The sequence below is a fragment of the Aquarana catesbeiana genome, linkage group LG01, assembly GCF_042186555.1.
Source record: "Aquarana catesbeiana isolate 2022-GZ linkage group LG01, ASM4218655v1, whole genome shotgun sequence".
Classification (NCBI taxonomy): Eukaryota; Metazoa; Chordata; class Amphibia; order Anura; family Ranidae; genus Aquarana; species Aquarana catesbeiana.
Window position 1 is genome coordinate 312,267,948 of NC_133324.1, and position 18,726 is coordinate 312,286,673.

Consider the following 18,726-nt stretch of genomic DNA (forward strand, 5'->3'; position numbering starts at 1 on the left):
AGCAACATTTAAAATACAGTAAGCCATAGCTAGAACTCAAAAAACACTGGTTTTACTAGTGAAGGGAAATGGGACTGCTTAATAGGGGGTGTTGCACATCATCACTGCTCTCTTTATTACTACTAACATTATTATTAAAACAAAAAAACACGTTGAATCCAGTGGACGACCTGTAAGTATACCCTGAAAACCCTTTAGCAAAATCATCTCAAGGCCCTTTTCACACGGGCCGACTAATCAGGTCTGCATGTCAGTTTTTTAGGCGGACCTGATTGAATCATCTATTGCCCTCTATGGAGTGGTGGGTGTCAATGGACATGTGTCCGTTGACACCCACCGACATCCAATCCAATCCTGTCTGCTAAAAACAGACAGATGGGGGATCTATTCCTCATCCATCTGGTGGATCAGATGGTTGTTGGGCGTAAACAGACAGGTGAAATGTTTACATCTGACCACCCATAGGGAACAGCTGGCAGGGTCCACCCCATTTGAGAGGGGCCTAAGATTGCAAAGTTCAGTGGTGCGGGTGGCAGGGAAGTATTAAACATCTTCCTTGTGTTTTTTTGGGACAGGAGGTGATGGGAAATCTCTCCAGTGGGGAACATTATTTTTTTTTAGAACGGCAAAGAGAACTTTTTTATTTTTCTTAGTCTTGTAGTCTTCCTGTCCCAAATGCAACAATTTCTCACACTTTGTCTTGTTGTAACAGGTACAGTAAAGCAAGGTAATCTCTATTCAATAGGTACGTTCACAGCAAAGAAACAAACTTGCAAGTCTAATCATAATTTAAAGCAAAAAAAAAAGTTTTTGAAAGAGTTGTCTGGTGAGAATGATCATTTTGGAAGATCAGTTCATGCAATATTTGTACACAAATTGAGCTGGTCATTTATGGAATCCTAATCAGATTGGAAGATTCATTTCTGTCACATAATGAAGCTCAATATGTATCATGGTTTGTTGTATGTGCACAGTGAACACATGATTCCGAATCTTGGCTTGCAGTCTGACTCTTGCTATAGCGGCTGTATTTGGTAATATTTCTGACTTTTTTAGTCTCATTTGTTTTTTTTCCCATCATTTAAGAACACAATATGGATAGCGTAGGGAACTGGGAGTGAGAGGAAATTTGGGGGATTGTTAGCTCAATGTGGTAGATGTGCTTTTTAGTGAGTCATGTCAGTCCGAACTGTAGATTTAAGAACATGGCAGCTCACTTTTGTTGAAAAATGAAAGAAAAAAAACATAAAATGTAACTTTCCCACAAATTGGTTCTTCTCCAGCAAAAGCACAATAAGCAAAAATACAAAGCTACCCAAATACAAAACTACCCACCATGGACAGACAGAAATAAAAATTCAAAAACATAAAAAGGGGTTCTAATCGTTCCCTACTCCAAACAAAACAAAATGTTTTGGCTATACCGTACATATACTTAAGTGTGCAATTGGCATCAGCGAAAGGGGGAACTGCCTGAACAAAAAGAACAAATTATCTAACCAATCACGCACTCTTCAGGGGATATAACTTTATCACCATTTCTTTGCTACTCTGATTGCTTCTGTATAGAAAGCTTGGTACACCTTCATGTTAAAAGCTGCAATTAACATGTCACCTGCCTCCTAACAATGTAGTGCCTGGGGCCTGACCAGCCAACTGCCAATCCCCAAGGCCTCAACTAGGGGCAGGCTGGATTCAGCACACACTTGTTGACTATGCTAGATTAGAACTGCCAGTGACTTTCAGAGTGCTGGGGAAATCTGAGCTAGATGCTATAAAGGTAACCACATGCACCATAGGACTGTGTGTGGGTGACTTGCAATTTTCTTTTTACAACGGGTTTATGTTAAAGAACGTGTAAAGACCCAACACACGTCTCCTATTTGGTCTGTTAAATATACAACTGGAAGTGTTTTGTACAGAAAATACCTGTTGATTCTGCCAGAAATACAGTGAGCTCCTAACTTCCTGTGAATTGCTCATGCTACACTTATCTCAAGCAGTGCTCTGCCCAGTTTACTTGTGGACTATGGAAAAGAGAAAGGTATGCTGTAGTTAGGGTTGCCACCTGTCCGGGATTCACCCGGGCAGTTCGGGTTTTGAATCAGGTGTTCGGGTTTCAGGCGGACTGAAACCCGGACACATTATTCAGACTGAGTTGTGGCTCCCCAAGTAACCAAGAAAGTCACACACAAATCTGTTGCCCTCCGGGAGCTGTAGGCAGCTATCTGGTTTGGCATCACTGGGAGGCAGGGCAATGATGTCAGCAACAGCAATTTGGCCACACCCACTGTCCGCTGTAGCGCACTGCATTACTACTCTCCTTGGTGGCACCCAAAAGGTGTCCCAGGCTGCTAAAGTGTTCGGGTTTGGCTTGAAGAAAAGGTGGCAACCCTAGCTGTAGTTCTATCACACTTTCTGTTCTAGAGTAACAATTCTGTCCTCCATATATACAGTACACTAAGTGAGCGTTGTCACCCTAGGATGGAAAAGTGTGTAACTGTCAAAAACATCAAGTGCAGCTAAAGAAGTAAAATAAAATCTCTGAAAAAAACTAAAAAATACAGCCTGCTTAGCCAACTGCTAAGTTGCAATTTATACATTTTTTGTTCCTGGGTTTAGAAACACTTTAAGAGCGAGGGTACATTTTAGGGACACGTGTGAGGTTCACCTTATAGTTTAGGGAAAGGTTAAAACTCAAAAACATATTTGCAAAACATTTTGAAAACAGGCTTTTACATAAGTGTTAATGTGGATCCTAAACAACAGAGAGCAATGGAGGGAGCACTGAAACCCATACTTATGAACCCATGAAAATACTGTGTTGTGTTATGTCATGTAGATACAAAATCCAGGACCTAGAATCTAATGCATGTTTCAGTTATTTGAATGTTTAATAGCACCAACTGTAGTACATTGAAACAAAAGGCGATGCACATAACAGGTCAGCAGATGCCATCTGATGCAGGTTGTTGCTTTCTTTATGTTCAATAGCATCATATGCAGTGCAGACTGGTCCAATGAACAAACATGCTAAAATGAACAATATCTGCAACATTACAAACTTCCCATGCAGCAGGACCCACTAATTAGTACAACTCCCATAGTCTACTCTACCTGCAATGATTTCTGTGCAGGATCTCCATTTAAGTTGTGCTTACACAAATTTATATTTGTAGCGCTGTCTATTTCACACTCCAATGAACATTACCAGTTTTCTGCACCAGAGGGCAGCGTTAGACTTCTTACACTGGTACAAAGGACATTATGCAAGGTCAGCGCACGGCTGAAAGCACATCCATGTCCCTAAAATAAATGGCATTATTCAAATAAAATATCCTCTCTGAAAAAATCGCACAGGTAGGCAATACAATTTAATAAAGCATGACCTCCTCTAGCAATCATGTTTCAACAATTGGTAATATAAGATAAAGTTCCATATCTAATATTCTAGAAACTGCCCTGAATTTTTACAAGCTCTGTCAGGTAAAGGCTAGATAAAATAGTAATGTGTTAAATGAATCTCTCAACTGTCAATAATTCAAGAAATACATAGTAAAAACATTTCTAAAGAGGAGGAAATCAGTCGCCTGTGTAACCATACAACAACAGCAAACGCTGCTGAAGAAGTAAATATCCACTTAAATGCGGCAAACAACCTCGGCCTACAGGGATTTAAAGTGGAACTTCACTCTCTCAATCAACATTGACTATTTGTAATCCTCATGCTCTGCTAGCATTAGTAAACAGATAGGAAAGTATCATATTTACTTGTTTTAAACATTTTTTTTGTTTTTTACATTTCTTCAGTTATTTCCTGGTTTTCTAGAAAGTATATCATATTTCCAAGCCTAGGAAAATGATGTCATACATCATTTTGATGTCAAAATGATGTCATACATCCAAGGAGTCTCCAGCAGGGGAGGAGGGGCTTTTTCAGCTAAGCACACCTTCCTGTATGCCTGAGCTAAGGGCATTCCAGGAAGTAAATACTACATGATTCATCTGCCCTTACTCAAGATGGCAGAAATGCTAGGGGGGGTTCAAAGTGATTTCTCAGGAAACTAAAGCATGGAGACCTGGATGAATGGGCGAGTTTTCTTTGATTAGTAAAAATCAACTAAATAGCGCTTTTGGTTTGTGCTGCTCAGATTCAATGTAGTTCCGCTTTAAGGAACGGGCTACAAGTTGAGTTGAATTTATAGAGGTAACCATCACCTAAATACACATTTGATAATTGTTTATGTGAGCTGTTATCCTGCCAAAGGTTTTGTAATCCCGTTCAGCTATTCCTCCGAACCAGGCACTTCTTCCAAACAGCAAAGCCGGCCAATAACCTCAACTGAAAATGCCTGTTTGCCATCCTAATGTGATGACTTGGATGAGGAGTCATTTAGGCTGGGTTCACACTAGAACACGCAGCGGCTCACAGAAGGAGTCCGGTGCATCTTCATTCTCCATTTCAGCCCGACCAAATTTTGGGTTGAATTTGGACCTGAAACGGACCAAAAGATGCACAAGACTCCTATACAATTTGCACCGAAGCCGCTGCGGAGATGTGTGAGCCGGCTCTCCATAGAGAGACGGTCACAATCTCCGGCTATGCAAAGTGAATGCAGGGGAAACCCACATCCACTCTGCATAGATGTGGACCCAGCCTTACTGAGAACATGTATACAGCTCAGGAGTTTTGACTTTACTTGCTGCTCAAGTATTCTGGGTGGGTCGGTGACTTTGAAAGCACTGAAGGCAAAAAAAGCAGAATTTGCTATCTGAAGCCAATTCACATATACAAACGACAAAAAAAATTATAGATTTGTTTGTCCTTCTTTCAATTTGCAGTTTCTTTATTTAGTAACAAGTCCTGCAAAGTTAATTGGGATGCGACACTTCTGGGAGTGTCGGATACAACTATCTGCCAGCTCTATTCACCGCCCTCAGCTACGTCAGGGCTCTGAAGTCTGCTCAGATTTCAAGAGACTGCCAAAATGATTAACAACTGTGTTGTCTGTTTCCTTAATAAGAGGCCAACGTTTGCTATCACATTTTAATCACAGGCAGAAAGATATTGCAGCAAATGCGAAATGGGTGCCTGGTGTACAGTGTTTGTTACCTTCACCCTTTGCTGTACGTATCAGTACAAGGCTTTTAACTCATGATATAAAAAGTGAACCTGTACAGACACAAGTGTATATTTATAAAGTATGATGATTTATAAAGTACCGAAAATGAACTGTAGGTGTATCTTCCTGGTCAATATTATTTAAATTATGGAGATTGATTCCCCTGCAGTGAATGTCTCATGACTGTAAATATGCTCTCTATAGTATTACACTGCCATAGTTTCACATGCAAATGTTACACACTCATAAATGTTTGGATATACAGTGGATATAAAAAGTCTACACACCCCTGTTAAAATGTCAGGTTTCTGTGATGTAAAAAAAAATGAGACATAGATAAATCATTTCAGAACTTTTTCCACCTTTAATGTGACCTATAAACTGTACAACTCAGTTGAACAACAAACTGAAATCTTTTAGTTGGAGGGAAGAAAAAATAAATAAAAATATGGTTGCATAAATGTGCACACCCTTAAACTAACACTTTGTTGAAGCACCTATTTATTTTATTACAACACTCAGTCTTTTGGGGTATGAGTCTATCAGCATGGCACATCTTGACTTGGCAATATTTGCCCACTCTTCTTTGCAAAAACACTCCAAATCTGTCAGATTGCGAGGACATTTCCTGTGCACAGCCCTCTTCAGATCAGATTCAGGTCTGGGCTCTGGCTGGGCCATTGCAAAACTTGAATCTTCTTTTGGTGAAGCCATTCCTTGATTTGGATGTATGCTTTGGGTCGTTGTCATGCTGAAAGATTAAGTTCCTCTTCATGTTAAAATAGCCTGAAGATTTTGTGCCAATATAGATTGGTATTTGGAATTGTTCATAATTCCCTCTACCTTGACTAAGGCCCCTGTTCCAGCTGAAGAAAAACAGCCCCAAAGCATGATGCTGCCACCACCATGCTTCACTGTGGGTATGGTGTTCTTTTGGTGATGTATAGTGTTGTTTTTGCGCCAAACATATCTTTTGGAATTATGACCAAAAAGTTCAACCTTGGTTTCATCAGACCATAACACATTTTCCCACATGCTTTTGGGAGAATTAAGATGGGTTTTTGCAAAATTTAGCCAAGCTTGGATGTTTTTTTTTCGTAAGAAAAGGCTTCCGTCTTGCCCATAGCCCAGAGATATGAAGAATATGGGAGATTGTTGTCACATGTACCACACAGCCAGTACTTGCCAGATATTCCTGCAGTTCCTTTAATGTTGCTGCAGGCCTCTTGGCAGCCTCCCTGACCAATTTTCTTCTCGTCTTTTCATCAATTTTGAAGGGACGTCCAGTTCTTGGTAATGTCACTGTTGTGCCATATTTTCTCCACTTGATGACTGCCTTCACTGTGTTCCATGGTATATCTAATGTCTTGGAAATTCTTTTGTACCCTTCTCCTGACTGATACCTTTTAACATTGAGATCCCTCTGATGCTTTGGAAGCTCTCTGCAGACCATGGCTTTTGCTGTAGGATGTGAAAATGTCAGGAAAGACCTACTAGAACAGCTGAACTTTATTTGGGGTTAATCAGAGGCACCTTAAATGATGGCAGGTGTGTACGGACTCCTATTTAACATAAGTTTGAATGTGGTTGCTTAATTCTGAACACAGCTACATCCCTAGTTATAAAAGGGTTTATTTTTACCTAACCCCCTAAAAGATGTTTGTTTTTCAATTGAGTTGTACAGTTTATAGGTCACATTACAGGTGGAAAAAGTTCTGAAATGATTTATCTTTGTCTCATTTTTTTACATTACAGAAACTTGACATTTTAACAGGGGTGTGTAGACTTTTTATATCCACTGTACCTGCCTAAACCACTGCTTTCCCAGAAATGAGCAGGGTGTGCACAAAGCCGTTTGGTATCCAAAAGGAGGATGGGGAGGAAGCCTTTGTGCCGGGTTAGACACCAGCACCAAAGATTAGAATTACCAGATACTTTAGTACTTGGCTAACCTGTTGATCAGATTGTAAAGATAAATGCTTGAGCCACAATAAAGTCACAAGACTATATAGATCTATTCATATAGCCACACACTAATAAACTGTAATGCAACTGTACTTGTACACACAGACCAGACACGCAAGCTATTAAACTACACTAATATGTAGTTATTGTGTGTATGTATGTATGTATATATATATATATATATATATATATATATATATATATATATACACACATACACACACACACACAATAATTTCCCTTTGGGACTAATACAATAATTTCCTCTTGGGATTAATAAAGTATTTTGATGATGTTATTTACATAATAATACATTTGAAATTCTGATTTTACATGAATTTCTCATGCAATGTTATGTTTCATGACAGCGTAGGGCAAGCCACTCTGTCCCTAGCACAGCAAAAGTTAATAAAAAAAAGTAGATGCTGTTAAATTCCATAACAGGGCAACAAAATGTAAGCAAGAAAAAAAAAAATGATTGGGAGAACCCAACACAAAAGAAGCACAGGCAAACCGCTACAGGGAAGTCCTGCCCTTTTAGACACACTTCCCGTGGCTGCTCAACCGTGAACAGCAATGCATTTGCTCAGTTGCTGTCCAAGCTTATTATGGTGCTCATGTGTTCATTCAACTCAGGTGGAAAGTTACAACAAACAAGCAGCCACTTCCACCTGAAAGGCCAATGTTACTGGCTCAGACTGCTTTATAGGCAGGCTGTGTGTTCTGCACAGTGGCCATATAAGAAATACTAGGCCTTATTCAAAGGAGTATATTTTTTACAACAACAAATAAATCCTTAATGCCAAGTTGGTTGAATCCCAGGGAGTAGACATCCAACACACCTAAAACAAATGTCTTGGCAAGTTACTGTTCTACTGAACCATAAGACTAAATATGCTTGGCTTGCTGATTAAAATGAAACGCCACTTCTGTAAAGAGAAAAAAAAAAACATGCAGGATCAGACTCACAAACAAAACATTGGTTGAGGAGGATTCCACTGTTTTTCTCTAACCTAAGCCTAACAAAAGTTATGATGACTGAAGGTCATTTATGTGTGTGAACTCTGATTGAACATTCTAGCAATGCTGGCCTCCTTACTGTCTGTCAAAAAGGCTTGTTCACACAAACGTTAATAGAAAGTATTACTTTGACCATTCAGGGCAAGGTAACAAGTTCTCAAATAATTTTCCTACATTTACCCACCACCTTTTATGCCAACTGGAGCCCTTGGCAACACCCAGTATGGTTGGGTATGAGGAAACATATGACCTTCTGCACTTACTTCCATGAGGACATGCTTAGGGACAATTGTAGGTCTGAGCAAGTTTTTGCAATCTTGTGAAAGCTCTGACATGGAGCTTACATGGGACCTTCTACTCGTGAATGAAGCAGGGGAGCAGAAAGGGGAAATATTACTAGCAAAGGAGCTGGACTGCAAAGAGAAACCTTTACTTTGCCCTTAATGAGTAACAAAGAATCTAATCCCAGTCTTTAGATGTTATGGCTGCATTTTTTTTTGCCCTTTTATTTTCACTCAATAATCCTGTCACTAACGTTCTTCCTGTCAAAGGGTGACAAAACCCACTCACTGTTCTAAATCTAGTAAGCAAACCTGGTTGACACCCTAGAAAAGGACTACAGAAGCCTCTTCCACTCCTCACCAGCGCGTCAAGGGTGTAGCTCTTTAGTTCTCACAGATAGCTGGGAACAATGTAACTCATAACAGCTAAGGAATTCATGAGCTTACATTTCTGGTAGAATTACGGTAAGTATTTTTTGGCACTTATTAAACAGATATAATAAAATTGTAGTAATTGAACATTTAACAAATCAAAAAGGAAAAAAGTTAATTGTCAGGGTTTACATGTCCTTTAATTAAATCAGCAATGCATGAATGCATAATACCTATGTAAATATTAAACTTGAATCACCCAGTGCACTCAATGAAGTCAGTACATTCAATCAGTGTAATTAAACACAAACCTGACCGATCGCATAAAGCAGAAATAATGTAGTTCAAATATCTTTAGAAATGAACTTGATTATTAGACAGAGACATGCAGAACCAAGGAAGGGCCCTAACCATGTGACCACATGAAGAACAAACGAATGACGTGGGTCACCTTTCAGCTTCATTTGAGAATAGTGCACTGCTCTTTTCCAGACCAGGAAGCATAGTGAACTGCCACCTGGATAGAGGTTTATAAATATGTGTAGATTTTACAAAACGGCAGCTCTCTGTACGTGTTGTACCCAGCAGATAATCTTTTGGTTTGACTGCTGTCCTGATTCACAATCATCGGTTGAAATTGGTCCAGCGGACTCTGTTTTAATCTAATCTTTACTACTGGATGCAAGCTCTTTATAATGTGATGTCAACATCTGAAGCTACAAGACATAATTTACTCTGTTCCCTGAGATGTCTCAATATCCATTAAAGTGCAATATCCATTAAGTGGAAAAGTGACTGGGAAGAAATTAAATGCTAAAAAAAAAAAAAAAAGAAAAAAAATTTTCTTCAGCAATTCCAAAATTAGGTTGCTGAGCTTCTCAGATCAGCTGGCTACAAAGCTTTGTACAACTCCGTTACTGTATCTGCAATATAATGAGATATTACCACTGGCCAGAGGATTAAACAAGAAGCATTGTGACGACAATACATTTTTAATGAAGTGCCAACTGCTAAAGCACTATGATAGGAGAGAAGGATATAAGCAACACTGCAGGCCTTTTATGTGTACATGGTTTTTAAAAGTACATACAGTGAACATACCATATGCGCTTTGGATCTTTTACATTGTGCCCCAGAAAGCCCCTATATTTTACTTGCACTGCAGCATATCGCAATGTGCATTTTCATTGCTTGGATCCTAGTGGCCCACGATGTTTGTCCGTTTTTCATCCATCTGTTGACGGATGAAAAACGGACATCAATGCATTCCTATGGAAAAACGGATGACAATGGATGCTTCATCAGTTTTCATCCGCTTCCGTCAACATCCGTTTTTTGAATGGATGAAAGCCATATTTTTCATCCGTTAAAAAAACGGATCGGATGAAAAACGGATGTAAACGGACGATTGGTCCATTTTTCGTCTGTTTTTTCATTGGTAGTGTATATAAAAAAAAAAACTGATAAAAAACGGATGAGCACGGATGAAAAATTGAATACTTCATCAGTTTTGATGTGACTGAACTGTTGAAATGAACGGTCCACATGTGTGAAAGGGGATAGAGGGTAAGTTCGTTCACCTTTTGTAACATGTTACACCCATATTCGGAGTCATGTAACGAACGAACAAACGAACAAACGAACAAACGAACAAACGAACAAACGAACAGCCCCCGCACCCCCGATCTGACAGCTAGCGAGGATCTTCTCTCCCCCACTAGCTGTCACAATTTTAAAAACACGTGGCCCACCATGGCCACTTCACTCATTCACAGTGTCCTGTGAATGGAAAACTACAAGGTCCGACAGCCTTTGTGGCTGTCGACTTGTAGTTTTAAATGAACTACCACGACCCTGACAGATTGTATCTGTTTGCCGGAAGGGGATGTGCTGGAACACAGATACACTGACAGATCTGCTGGAGACCTGCATGGCACCAGGGATCTGCTGATCAGTGGTGCAATGCTTTAGAGGCTCCAGAAACAAAAAATATTAAATGCACATTTTTTTACCTGCAGAAAAATGTGCATTTATTCTTTCAGTTAAAAGGTGAACTTAACCTTTAGGGCTCTTTCACACGGACGATCCGTATGTCCGTTTTTCATCCTTCCGTTTTCGGATGAAAAACGGACATACATGTATCCCTATGGAATAGCAGATGTCAGCAGATTAACGTCCGCTGACATCCGACCCGCTCCGATCCGTAAAAGTGTAACGGAGGAAAACCCTACTTTTTCATCCGTTTTCGGATCGGATGACGACAGACTTTACGGTCCGTCATCATCTGATCCCCCAGTGTGCAGCGACGGACCTGTCATCTTCCTGCTCAGCGGGGATCGGCGGAGCGATCCCCGCTGAGCAAGCGGGTGTTCACGGGGCGGATCATCACTGATCCGCCCCGTGTGAAAGAGCCCTTAAAGGTCCTTGCTCACGCTAACAAGGTCCGATAAGTTGGATGCCACTGACTAGTGAGGGTGCAGGCTAAAGAGAGGTCCGTCCAGACCCAAAAGATCCTTGGTGCCTTTTCAGGGCTTTAAGGGGGGAAAAAAAAAGAAACAAAGTTCAATTCCATGTCCTTTATATAAAAAGTGTTTCTACTACTGGAGCATCTCCTAAAATGTACAGATTAACCTATTCCCAAGCATGTAACTTACACTAAAGTAAACCCATATTTGAGCATCTAACTTACCAAAAACATTACTCCCTAAATCAGCCATTCTTAATAAGGGCTCCATGGATCCATAGGATTCATTGCACTTTGGGTAACTGACCGCCCATTTGATGGTGGTGCAGGACAAAGGCCACTTGGGAAAGCCAGGAGCATGACACCAATTATCTTTGTAGCTGTCTGTAAAGATGGCATTTTGACCACCACCGTAAGGGGCATTTTTGCCATTGAACCTTGATTGATCAATTTAGCAAGGGTTCTCTGAGACCTTAAAATTATTTTAGGGGTTCCTCGGAGGTAAAAAGGTTGAGAAAGGCCATAAAAATTGTAACTCTAGCTAAAAAAAATTTAAATTTTGGATGGAGTTGAGACGGGTTATAACCTCAATTAAAGCTGCTATTTGAATGCTTTCCGGAAAGATTTCTCTGCACTATCTACAGGGACACAACAGTGAACATAGCCCAAAAAAATCTCTCCAGTTCTGCTGGCAACTGGAAATTTTTGGTTGCTTTCTAACAGTCTTATCAGGTAACAATGATTCTCTGGACATATACAGAGTGTGATTTTCCTAACTGAGGGACATAGATAGCCATAAAATCCCATAAAGAGGTTCTAACCTTTCCTCATGCTACAACTGCACGTATTCAAGATTCAAGGGGTGTGTATATGTGCGGCTGCGGAGCAGGGAATGCCTCAGCCACTTATGATTGCCGCGCTGCAGTTACAGCTTCCGGGCGGGATAGCTTAGGCAAGTTTAGTCTAGGATATTGAAGCAAGGGTAAACAGCCAAGAATTTAGCATTTGCAGAATAATAGGTAGCAAAGGGATTTTTTCTTCCTCTTAGGAAAGATTTCCTTTGAGGCTTCTCCCAGGAGTCATAACAATACCAGCAGATGTGCAATAATGATGAACAAAATGCCTTTCATCATTACACACGTGAAACTATGTACGAAACACATTGAGATTTCTTAATTTCACCATACACATTACAATTACATGGTACGATCTCTGTACACTGAACTTTAGCTTTACCAAAACTATGTAATCTGAGTAACCACTTAAACCATACAATCAATCTGCATCCAATCAAGCAGGCTCTCATGCTATATAGTTGTTTGTAAAGCTAATAATATGTTTGTGTTTTACATTTACTTCATTGGTTACTAGGACAAAGGGCACCCGTGCCCTAGCAAACCGTGACACATCACAAAGAACGGAGCCTGACAGGGAACTCAGAGTCTAATTCCCCATAAGCTCTGCTTTGCCTGTCATTGACAGCAGATGGCAGTGGGCGGATTCCATAATGATATTCAGTCCATAAGCGGCTTTGAAATCCGCCCACTGCCATCCAAAGTCAATCACAGGCAAGGTGGACCCAATAAGGAACTAGTCTTAGAAAACCCCATTAGGTTCCTCTTACCAGACATCTCAATTTCACCATTTCTGTGCCTGTTGGGTGGGCAGAGCCTGATGGGGAACACTGAGACTAGCTTCCCATCAGGTCTGGCTTGCCTCTGATTGACAGTGCACAACAGTGGGTGGATTTGAATGCTGCCCACTACCATATGCTGTCAATCAAAATGAAGGCAGACCTGATGGGAAACAAGTCTCTCAGTTCCTCATCAGGCTCCGCCCTCCCCAAGTCCAAAATTCCTTGGTCATGAGACTATCAGTGTGACAAGTGCAGCAGCCAGGGAGGGAGTGCATTGAGGAAGGACTGCCCAGTATGAACACTCTGACCTCAGTACCAGCTTCAACAGATTCTGTGACGGGTACATGAAATGGGTGCAAGCACCAACAATTTTGGTGCTGCACCCCAAAATAATTCTAGAGGGTATGAATTCCCCTCTGTATATTGGAATATGAGATTGTCTCCTGTTTATGCAGTTATATAAAACATAAAAATCAAATCTGTGCACATGGAATATAGTAGAAGCACAGCGACTCCACATACATACATATTCTTGCAATCATGGCTGCTCACCTATGCCTGCATTGTCTATGTTCCTACAGTGAATGCTTCAATGTGGACTTGGTGAACTGTGATTTTTGCATGCCTGAGTTTTAGAATAGGGATTTGCATTTCATCTTTAAATTCCATTGTGTAATCTATCAATTAGGACCACAATAGGCTGAAGGGGGCAAGCAGACACACACCTAGCTGTCACTGATAGCATAAACATGAACAATAAGGATGCTTAACTATATTCAAATATGAATACATGAATAAAATAGCAGCACACAAAGCACATCTTAGAATTCATCATAATGAACACAGAAGTTCACTCATCAAGACACATGCCATAAAATCTCTGTATATGTTGTAGTGCTTTTTTTCTTGCAGTATTGCACACTGGAAACACAACTTTTACATGATGGCTTTTCTTTCCCATTTGATTTTATATGATTGCAGATGAACATGCCATTCTCCTACAGCATAATTATTATATTATTATTATTATACAGGATTTATATAGCGCCAACAGTTTACGCAGCGCTTTACAACATGAGGGCAGACAGTACAAGTACAATACAATTCAATACAGGAGGAATCAGAGGGCCCTGCTCGTTAGAGCTTACAATCTAGGAGGGAGATCATGCTTATATTGATGCAGAACAGGCCTAGTCATTCCAAATGAACACAGAGTGCAAATTTTAACCCAGGCAGCTATTTTTTCCAAGACAAGGTATTTCCAAGTAGGGAGATTTTGTCTGAGAGCTATGGAGAACTGGTTCCTGTAATATTCCTACGTGACAGTCAGCTTTACCTGTGAATATCTTGGCTCCCATACAACTTAAAAGTTGTAAAATAAGCTTGCTATTGTTTTCCATCAAGATGCATTTTTACACAGAATGCACGCCCCTAGTCAGCCAAAGCATTAAGACAAAGAAACTACCTTTTTTTTTTTTTTTTAATATAAGTGCCTAGATGAGACCATCTCAAAAATAGTCCTGGACAAATCTCGCAGAGATCCAGTAGCCAGCAGAAAAAGTTAGAAGCCAGCAAACTATAGTTGGTTGTCATAAAGATGTGTATTTTCTAATCTTATTTTACTGACAAATGTACACAAATTCACAAACAAAAAGTAGAGTGTCTGTAAATATATCAGAAAATCCCAGACAAATGCTGGTTCTCACATACACAGTACTGACCCATATGCTCTCACATTCCCACAGAAATCACCCTTATGTTCCCTCCATCTCACAGGACTGACCCATATATGTTCCCTCCATCTCACAGGACTGACCCATATGTTCCCTCCATCTCACAGTACTGACCCATATGTTCCCTCCATCTCACAGTACTGACCCATACTGTATGTTCCCTCCATCTTACAGTATTGACCCATATGTTCCCTCCATCTCACAGTACTGACCCATATGTTCCCTCTATCTCACAGTACTGACCCATATGTTCCCTCCATCTCACAGTACTGACCCATATATGTTCCCTCCATCTCACAGTACTGACCCATATGTTTCCTCCATCTCACAGTACTGACCCATATGTTCCCTCCATCTTACAGTATTGACCCATATGTTCCCTCCATCTTACAGTATTGACCCATATGTTTCCTCCATCTCACAGTACTGACCCATATGTTCCCTCCATCTCACAGTACTGACCCATACTGTATGTTCCCTCCATCTCACAATACTGACCCATATGTTCCCTCCATCTCACAGTACTGACCCATATGTTCCCTCTATCTCACAGTACTGACCCATATGTTCCCTCCATCTCACAGTACTGACCCATATATGTTCCCTCCATCTCACAGTACTGACCCATATGTTTCCTCCATCTCACAGTACTGACCCATATGTTCCCTCCATCTTACAGTATTGACCCATATGTTCCCTCCATCTTACAGTATTGACCCATATGTTTCCTCCATCTCACAGTACTGACCCATATGTTCCCTCCATCTCACAGTACTGACCCATATGTTTCCTCCATCTCACAGTACTGACCCATATGTTTCCTCTATCTCACAGTACTGACCCATATGTTCCCTCCATCTCACAGTACTGACCCATACTGTATCTTCCCTCCATCTCACAGTACTAACTCATACTGTATGTTTCCTCCATCTCACATTACTGACCCATACTGTATGATCCCTCCATCTCACAGTACTGACCCATATGTTCCCTCCATCTCACAGTACTGACCCATATGTTTCCTCCATCTCACAGTACTGACCCATATGTTCCCTCCATCTTACAGTACTGACCCATATGTTCCCTCCATCTCACAGTACTGACCCATATGTCTCCTCCATCTCACAGTACTGACCCATATGTTTCCTCCATCTCACAGTACTGACCCATATGTTCCCTCCATCTCACAGTACTGACCTATATGTTCCCTCCATCTCACAGTACTGACCCATATGTTCCCTCCATCTCACAGTACTGACCTATATGTTCCCTCCATCTCACAGTACTGACCCATATGTTCCCTCCATCTCACAGTACTGACCCATATGTTCTCTCCATCTCACAGTACTGACCCATACTGTATGTTCCCTCCATCTTACAGTATTGACCCATATGTTCCCTCCATCTCACAATACTGACCCATATGTTCCCTCCATCTCACAGTACTGACCCATATGTTCCCTCTATCTCACAGTACTGACCCATATGTTCTCTCCATCTCACAGTACTGACCCATACTGTATGTTCCCTCCATCTTACAGTATTGACCAATATGTTTCCTCCATCTCACAGTACTGACCCATATGTTCCCTCTATCTCACAGTACTGACCCATATGTTCCCTCCATCTTACAGTATTGACCCATATGTTCCCTCCATCTTACAGTATTGACCCATATGTTCCCTCCATCTTACAGTATTGACCCATATGTTCCCTCCATCTTACAGTATTGACCCATATGTTCCCTCCATCTCACAGTACTGACCCATATGTTTCCTCCATCTCACAGTACTGACCCATACTGTATGTTCCCTCCATCTCACAGTACTAACTCATACTGTATGTTTCCTCCATCTCACATTACTGACCCATACTGTATGATCCCTCCATCTCACAGTACTGACCCATACTGTATGATCCCTCCATCTTACAGTACTAACCCATATGTTCCCTCCATCTCACAATACTGACCCATATGTTCCCTCCATCTCACAGTACTGACCCATATGTTCCCTCCATCTCACAATACTGACCCATATGTTCCCTCCATCTCACAATACTGACCCATATGTTCCCTCCATCTCACAATACTGACCCATATGTTCCCTCCATCTCACAGTACTGACCCATATGTTCCCTCCATCTCACAGTACTGACCCATATGTTCCCTCCAACTTACAGTACTGACCCATATGTTCCCTCCATCTCACAGTACTGACCCATACTGTATGATCCCTCCATCTCACAGTACTGACCCATATGTTCCCTCCATCTCACAGTACTGACCCATATGTTTCCTCCATCTCACAGTACTGAGCCATATGTTTTCTCCATCTCACAGTACTGACCCATGTTTCCTCCATCTCACAGTACTGACCCATACTGTATGTTCCCTCCATCTCACAGTACTGACCCATACTGTATGTTTCCTCCATCTCACAGTACTGACCCATACTGTATGATCCCTCCATCTTACAGTACTGACCCATATGTTCCCTCCATCTCACAGTACTGACCCATACTGTATGATCCCTCCATCTTACAGTATTGACCAATATGTTTCCTCCATCTCACAGTACTGACCCATATGTTCCCTCCATCTCACAGTACTGACCCATATATGTTCCCTATATCTCACAGTACTGACCCATATGTTTCCTCCATCTCACAGTACTGACCCATATGTTCCCTCCATCTCACAGTACTGACCTATATGTTCCCTCCATCTCACAGTACTGACCCATATGTTCCCTCCATCTCACAGTACTGACCCATATGTTCTCTCCATCTCACAGTACTGACCCATACTGTATGTTCCCTCCATCTTACAGTATTGACCCATATGTTCCCTCCATCTCACAGTACTGACCCATATATGTTCCCTCCATCTCACAGTACTGACCCATATGTTTCCTCTATCTCACAGTACTGACCCATATGTTCCCTCCATCTCACAGTACTGACCCATATGTTCCCTCCATCTTACAGTACTGACCCATATGTTCCCTCCATCTCACAGTACTGAGCCATATGTTTCCTCCATCTCACGGTACTGACCCATGTTTCCTCCATCTCACAGTACTGACCCATACTGTATATTCCCTCCATCTCACAGTACTAACCCATACTGTATGATCCCTCCATCTTACAGTACTGACCCATATGTTCCCTCCATCTCACAGTACTGACCCATATGTTTCCTCCATCTCACAGTACTGACCCATATGTTTCCTCCATCTCACAGTACTGACCTATATGTTTCCTCCATCTCACAGTACTGACCCATATGTTCCCTCCATCTCACAGTACTGACCCATATGTTCCCTCCATCTTACAGTACTGACCCATATGTTCCCTCCATCTCACAGTACTGAGCCATATGTTTCCTCCATCTCACGGTACTGACCCATGTTTCCTCCATCTCACAGTACTGACCCATACTGTATGTTCCCTCCATCTCACAGTACTAACCCATACTGTATGATCCCTCCATCTTACAGTACTGACCCATATGTTCCCTCCATCTTACAGTATTGACCCATATGTTCCCTCCATCTCACAGTACTGACCCATATGTTTCCTCCATCTCACAGTACTGACCCATACTGTATGTTCCCTCCATCTCACAGTACTAACTCATACTGTATGTTTCCTCCATCTCACATTACTGACCCATACTGTATGATCCCTCCATCTCACAGTACTGACCCATATGTTCCCTCCATCTCACAGTACTGACCCATATGTTTCCTCCATCTCACAGTACTGACCCATATGTTTCCTCTATCTCACAGTACTGACCCATATGTTTCCTCCATCTCACAGTACTGACCCATATGTTTCCTCCATCTCACAGTACTGACCCATATGTTCCCTCCATCTCACAGTACTGACCCATACTGTATGATCCCTCCATCTTACAGTACTGACCCATATGTTCCCTCCATCTCACAGTACTAACCCATATGTTCCCTCCATCTCACAATACTGACCCATATGTTCCCTCCATCTCACAGTACTGACCCATATGTTCCCTCCATCTCACAGTACTGACCCATATGTTCCCTCCATCTCACAGTACTGACCCATATGATCCCTCCATCTCACAGTACTGACCCATACTGTATGATCC

General features: G+C 41.3%; 1 protein-coding gene across 2 annotated transcripts in view; it reads right to left on the reverse strand.

Annotated features, from left to right (window-relative positions):
- Window positions 1–18,726, reverse strand: part of GRK3 (G protein-coupled receptor kinase 3) — a 452,072-nt gene that overhangs the window by 24,255 nt on the left and 409,091 nt on the right. The window lies entirely within an intron of this gene.